At 44.4% G+C, this 7139-nt stretch overlaps 1 pseudogene; it reads left to right on the forward strand.

Moving 5' to 3' along the window:
- LOC112069690 (roundabout homolog 2-like) overlaps positions 1–7139 on the forward strand; it is a 141846-nt pseudogene that overhangs the window by 98329 nt on the left and 36378 nt on the right.

A 7139-nucleotide genomic window follows, 5' to 3' on the forward strand; every position in this document is an offset into this window, starting at 1 on the left:
TTGTGTGTTGTGTGGTGGTGTGTGTGCGATTGTGTGGTTTGTGTGTGTGTGTGTGTGTGTGTGTGTGTGTGTGTGTGTGTGTGTGTGTGTGTGTGTGGTGTGTGTGTTGTGTGTGTTGAGTGTTGTGTGTGTGGTGTGTGTGTGTGTGTGTGTGTGTGTGTGTGTGTGTCGGGTGTTGTTTGTGAGTGAAGAGAGGTTAAGAGAGTGGGCCCATCTCCAATGACACCAGTACTGAGCCTTTGTAGGCATTCAGGAGGCTCGCCAGAGAAGCCATCCGCTTCTGCTGTCTACTCTCTGTCACACCTGATAAATACGGTAAATCCACACAGAGCTCACACACTCCATCTGAGATTCGTAAACTAGTTCAGAGTTGTTTGTCTGAGTGTGTTTTTCAGTATTTAGTGCCTTTGTTGTTAATCTGATGGAGTTAGTTTTCTGTTTGTCTGCATATAATTGTCTGTGTGTTATGTTGTTGTGCCTGTGTGTGTGGTGTGTGTGTGTATAGCGTGTATAGTGTTGTCGATGTGCATGCTCCCATAATTCTGCTGAGACCGCGCAGCAAGCACTCAAATAATAAACCAGCCACTTGCATGTCTTCTCATTCTATTTTTTGCTGTAGGTTTTCCTTCAATTTTCCACATAAGTGTTCTGATTTCACCCCGGCGGATGGGATTGGAGGTCGTGTACTTGCACTATATTGCTATAGCTTAAGTCAGTGGAGACATTTCTACACAGCACCATGAGTGATAGGACATATGGGGAGACATTTCTACCACAGCACCAGGAGTATAGGTACATAGTGGGACACATTTCATACACACCAGAGTGTAGGATGCACTATCGGGAGCTAGCTTGCTCTCTACAGTAGAAAAGCTTGATCCGTGCACATCAAAGCCCTATCTTGGTCCACGTGGGTCACATCAAAAGCCCTAATCCTGGTCACTGTTGTCACATCAAAGCCCTGAATCCTGTCACTGTGGTCACATCAAAACCCTAAGCCTGGTCACTGTGGTCACATCAAGCCCTGATCCTGGTCACTATGGTCACATCAAAGCCCTGATCCTGGTCACTATGGTCACATTCAAAGCCCTGATCCTGGTCACTATGGTCACATCAAACCCTATCCCATGGTCACTTGGTCACATCAAATAACCGCATAAACCTGGTCACTATGGTCACATCAATACCCTGATCCTGGTCACAATGTGGTCAGCATCAAACCCTGATCCTGTCACTTGGTCACATCAAAGCCAGATGTTTGCAGCTCCCCACTGCCCCTGCAAGTTGAGAGTGACCCTCCAGTATCACAGCGAACATGTGTTCATGGTGTACCTGGATGTTATTGCATTAAATTAGACAATAGCAAAATGAAGTCACGTTTTTCCCAGCCTCATGGCTGCGCCAATCGTCCTGACTGAACCAAATCACTAATCGATCACAGAATTAAATGATTATGAATATTGAATAGCTGCAAATGGTAGACCTGGATGCTGACTTTTGGTTGCTCATTTGGGTGAAAATGAATAAAAGGCAGATAAGACCCATCCTCTCTCTCTGTCACTAGAGAATGGGTATTAAGCTAGTAATAACTATCACAAGTTAATTCAATATTTAGCCAGAGCAGTTTAATTATCTATTAGAAGAGTGACTAAGCAGCTGGCCGCCAACGGGCGCCCCAACATTTGCCTTTATGGACAGATTATGACTCTGGAGATGAACATCATTGGGAACTCCAATGAGGGAGGGTCCTACTTATCGCCTTTTATCATTTAGTTGCAACAGAATCCTCTTATGAGCAACCAAAGTCAATAGGACCATCCAGAGCGGGAGCATCTTTCAAAATTTGAAAATACATGTTAACCAATCTGCAGTTCAACATTTTGCCTTTAAGGTTGTCACAGTATGTGCTCGAGTTAGGCCCTCCAGGCTGGTAGTGATGTTTATCATGTTTAATATCTGAATCGAGGTTAAGCAAGGACGGGCATTGCGGTGATTGTGTATCAGTCATGGACAATTGAACGGCAGCAGCCAATGAGAGCTGGGAACAGACGTGGCGGACTCCATTTGCCTATGTTCTTAATTAATGCAATTAAACATCCCAAGGAACACTATCGGATATCATTCATGGAGTGAGCAGTGCCATAAATACTTCCACATTTCGTCGTCTGGGGTGTTAGTGGTACGTGGTGCGCCAGGGCTGCCAACTCTCACTCGTGCTTGCCAGGCGAGATCTTGTGTGGTTGAAGGACCCTCAGGTTTGTCGACAAAGACCACGTCTGTGGCAAGGCATACCATTGATCAAGGTGCGCCCAATAAGAATAGGACGCCGTGGGATCAGAGGAGCATTTGAAGCGATAGACCCATGCAAAGCTCATGACCAGTGATCTAGGGACGTGTTCCAAATAGTTGAAACATCTATAGTGACCAGGATTAGCGGTCCTCCTATAACTTGCTAAAGTTACGCATTACAGGATGAATCGCGCGCATACCGGAATCGGCCGGTAATGACGTGTGGATGCCATTAGCGCACCAGCGTATCTCCCAGGGCCTCTTATCGAATGGTTCATGCACACAATCGTCCGACATAGCAAAATTCAGGAGCCTCTCTGCAAATAGAGATGGACCCCCAACATGATAACCTAAGAAATACGTCCCGCGATCTATAGGAACCCCTATTACCTATAGCTATGCTCGCCAACAGAACCCAAGTGACCAGGATATTAACGGCGTTTATTAGTATGCCTGCGACTTCAACTATGTTTACTAATTTTCTATCATATGGCCCTGATATATGGTAGCACCCCAACTAGCCTCCACGAGGGTCAACAACTTTATTGTGTCCGAGTTTTGATTAGTGGTACCACTATTTGACACCATTCTCTGAGTCCGAGCTTTTGATCTGACATGGTGAGAGGGTTATTAGGTGTAGGGCTGATTAGGTCTCCAGGACGAGACAGTAGTCATTATAGTATTTTCTATATACGAAGTTATTTTTCCGCTTGGTTGGCCACGTGTAGGTTGCAGTCGACAAGAGAGTAACACGCCCCCCGTCCCCGCTCCATTTTCTGATGTCGTTTTGTCCCAAAGCCAAGAAACTGGTTTTAGGCCTGAAGATGTTGAGGAGTGAGGAGGAAACGAGGGGTTGAAAGCAGAGGTTTATTGATGGGGGAATAAAAAGAACAAGGTTGGTAGAGAGATTGGGTGTTGGTGGGAGAGAAAGAAAAAAGGGGCCCGGAATGTGTGACGGGAGAAGAGTCAAGGCTATTCTCATAGCTTTGATGTAGAAGGAACAGGAAAACGTAGGGACTGCCCACTGGAGAGTGGGCGAATACCATGAACCGATCTCTGTAAGCATGATATAAAAGAAGAGAGGTTCGTGCGTCAGCGCCCGCCACCTATCTTGTCCTATCACTCTTGGTGCTGTTATGAAATGGTCTCCCCCACTATGTCTCCTATCACTCTGTGCTGTGTAGAAATGTCTCCGCCCACTGGACTTAATCTAGAGCAAATTCTCCGCCAATTGTGACCATGACACACACACACACACACTAGCATTAGAACATATGTTGGAATGTATGTCTTCATATTGGCTCCCTGCTGATTCCCTGTCATGTTTTATTCATTATTTCTCAATCTAGTCAGGAAACATGAAATGCTTACATAATTCAAAAATACACATATTTGATAGAGTGTGAGGGTTGACTTTCGCTTACGAGAGCCTTGTTTATAAAACTAAACAGAGATTTATTCAAAGACGTACAGTATTCATAGAAAACTATAACCTATTACCATTCCTAACTACACTATGTATATTGTCCATATCTAACAACCCTGTGTTTCCTCCTAGCCGACCAGGCCTGCTGAATGCCGGTGACYCAGGCTACCCGTGGCTGGCTGACTCCTGGCCTGCAACCAGCCTGCCTGTCAACAGTGGCTCCGGTGGACCCAATGACCTTAGTAACTTTGGACGAGGAGGTGAGATATCAGGGCCTGTCCAACAGTATAGCCTCTATGGGCTTGTATATGTATTAGACTGGGGGAGAGCAGAGAGAGAAAAGAGTGGAGAGAGAGCTGAGAGAAAGGAGAGAGAGGAGAGAGAGGAGAGAGAGGAGAGAGAGAGAGATGAGAGGAGAGAGAAAGGAGAGAGATAGGTGAGAGAGAAGAGATGGAGAGATAGGAAAGACCCTGTTTTGACTAGGTGCCAGACTTCGTGAGAAGAGCCTTGCTATTGAGAAAGCAAGGTCTGCTATCGTAGGCAGACCTGGCTCTCAAGAGAAGACAAACTATGTGCACACTGCCCAAAACATGAGGTTGAAACTGAGCGGCACTTCCTAACCTCCTGCCAAATGTATGACCATATTAGAGACACATATTTCCATCAGATTACACAGATCCACATAGAATTAGAAAACAAACCCAATTTTGATACACTCCCATACCTATACACTCCCATTTGTGACCTGTTGCCACAAGAAAAGGGCAACCAGTGAAGAACAAACACCATTGTAAATACAACAATGTTATTTATTTTCCCTTTTGTACTTTAACTATTTACACATAATATGACATTTGAAATGCCTTTATTATTTTGGAACTTTTGTGACAATTTTTATTGTTTATTTCGCTTTTGTTTWATCYACTTCACTTGCTTTGGCAATGTTAACATATGTTTCCCATGCCAATAAAGCCCATGAATTGAGAGAGAGAGAGGGGGAGGGGCCCAGGGTTAGGAGTCAGTGGCTGGAATTAGAATGCATGAATAAGTGGGGATGGATTTTTCAATGAGATGAATATGTTTAACTGGATGTTAAGAGCTGAGCTGATGTCAAAGTGTTGAGCTGCTCAGGGTAATCCCCTCACACCCCGGGGACAGTTCCTGACTGAACCCAGGGTCACTCTGACCTGATGCATAGTTAGACACCTCTCCACTCCTGATCTGTAATGCAGCCTTGTTCATCAATGACTCTTAACATCACTTTACCTTTCTATTTTCTATTCAAATACAATTATAGTTGATTTTCACACAGTATTTGTCATTGAAGCCCACACCACAGCCTTCTAAACTGACCCCTATTCTCTCTCCCTGTGTCTCCTCCAGACACCAGTAGTAATGGGGATAAGACCGGCACCATGCTGTCTGACGGAGCCATCTATAGCAGTATAGACTTCACCACCAAGGCTAACTACAACAGCCCCAGCCAGGGCTCCCAGGGAGCCACCCCCTATGCCACCACACAGATCCTTCACTCCAGTAGCATCCATGAGCTGGCTGTGGACCTCCCCGAGGCCCAGTGGAAGGCCTCCATCCAGGCCAAACAGGAGATGGCCAACCTGGGGTACTCCCTGCCCGACAAGAACTCCTGCAACAACAGTGAGTGGATAGAGTGTGTGTGTGTGTGTGTGTTGGAAGGAGGAAGGGTGTGCGTGCGTGTGTGTGTGTCTGTGTGTGTGTGTCACACAGAGGCTGAGACTTCTCATATTTCCCTGCCATGCTAAATACCCTCAGCTCAACACAGCCCTATGATACATGGCCATACACACAGACACAGTGTGTTATATTAACCCTAACCATCATGCCCACACTCCTCCTACTGTGAGTGTATGACCCCAGGACAAATCACTGCTGAGTGACAAATCAGCACGGAATGTTTCATATGATACCCCAGTTCACCCCTGTTGTAAAAGGTCTGGGTGTAACTGGTGCAGAGGAGTCAGGCGCAGGACAGCAGAGATGAGTAATAAAAGTAACTTTACTCAAAATTACCAAATACATGTAGTAATACCAAGCCCACACAATAGGACCGAAACACATAAAACCAAAACCATGGGGAAAACAKAGGGTTAAATAATTAACATATAATTGGGGAATTGAAACCAGGTGTGTAAAACAAAGACAAAACAAATGGAAAATGAAAAGTYGATCGGTGATGGCTAGAAGGCCGGTGACGTCGACCGCCGCCCGAACAAGGAGAGGGACCGACTTCGGCGGAAGTCGTGACACCTGTTTACAAGCCATAGGTTTACTGTGACGTGACAGCAGTTTGTACTCTAATACTCATTATTTCTATACTTCACTCTTTCCAGTCTTGGTCACTTTCCAAGGTTAAATAAACACCAGATAAAGGGCTAGGGAGCTAGAATAATGCACCAGTTTCCTCCAGCCTTGGATTAAGTTACTTCCCTCTCTCTGTTCTAACTAATTACTTATCCTCTTTAGCACAACTAATATTTAAGAAAATAATCCAACTCAATTATAATGGATTTGATAGAAGACTTTTCTAAAAGCCTTGTGGAGTTTCTTATTTCAGGACTAATGAGTATGCTGGTGCTGTTTATACATATTCATGGTCTCATTCTCTAGAGGTTTAAAGTAGATTCATTATATCATTTTTTACAATGTGCCCATAATGTAATAACTATTAGAAACTGAATTCCCAATCCTTTTCTCTGTCTTGCATTATTTTAAAAAGTAAAATGTGATTATATTTGTAGAAAATGCTACAATAAATGACTTGCTCCTGCTACAAGTGGATTTCTCTCCCATCTCATAAATGAATAATCAATTTGCCTTCTTCCAATATAAAACATGTTCTCGTATTTAAAAAAAGTTATGCATCACAAACAAAGGCTAAATGTTTCACTGAGTGAATCTGACCATGGGTGGGTGGGTGAGGGAGGTTCGGGAGAAAGAGAGAGAGAATGTCAAGATGGATGGATAGAAGAGGTGTGGGTGATTGAGATATGTTCAGATAGATAGAAGAGGTGTGGGTGATTGAGATGTGTCCACACATCGTCAATCACCCACAACCTCTATCTATCGTATCTGCACACAATCTAATAATTCACCCACACCTGCTTCGACTATCTGGACACATCTCAATCACCCACACTCTCTATCTATCTGTGACATATCTCAATCACCCCACACCTCTATCATCTATCTGGACACATCTCATGCACCCACTCTCTTCTATCTACTGACACAATCTCAATCACCCACACCTCTTCTATCTATCTGGACACATCACAATCACCCACACCTCATCTTATATCGGACATACATCTCAATCACCCAACACCTCTTCTATCTAACTGAGAGACATCTCAATCACCCCACACCTCATCTATCTATCCGGACA

Source organism: Salvelinus sp. IW2-2015, unplaced genomic scaffold (assembly GCF_002910315.2).
Source record: "Salvelinus sp. IW2-2015 unplaced genomic scaffold, ASM291031v2 Un_scaffold1081, whole genome shotgun sequence".
Classification (NCBI taxonomy): Eukaryota; Metazoa; Chordata; class Actinopteri; order Salmoniformes; family Salmonidae; genus Salvelinus; species Salvelinus sp. IW2-2015.